The following is a 406-nucleotide window of genomic DNA, read 5'->3' as shown; positions in this document are numbered from 1 at the left end:
GGAAGTATGGGGCTATGGAAGTCTGGAGCTATGGAGCTCTGAGGCTATGGAAGTATGGAGCTCTGGGGCTATGGAAGTATGGAGCTCTGGGGCTATGGAAGTATGGAGCTATGGAGCTCCGGGGCTATGGAGCTCCGGGGCTATGGAGCTCCGGGGCTATGGAGCTCCGGGGCTATGGAGCTATGGAGCTCCGGGGCTATGGAGCTCCGGGGCTATGGAGCTCCGGGGCTATGGAGCTATGGAGCTCCGGGGCTATGGAGCTCCGGGGCTATGGAGCTCCGGGGCTATGGAGCTATGGAGCTCCGGGGCTATGGAGCTCCGGGGCTATGGAGCTCCGGGGCTATGGAGCTATGGAGCTCCGGGGCTATGGAGCTCCGGGGCTATGGAGCTCCGGGGCTATGGAGCT

Source organism: Syngnathus leptorhynchus, chromosome 1 (assembly GCF_054491065.1).
Source record: "Syngnathus leptorhynchus isolate UIUO chromosome 1, UIUO_Slep, whole genome shotgun sequence".
NCBI classification, from domain to species: Eukaryota; Metazoa; Chordata; class Actinopteri; order Syngnathiformes; family Syngnathidae; genus Syngnathus; species Syngnathus leptorhynchus.
This window is presented reverse-complemented; position numbering follows the sequence as displayed.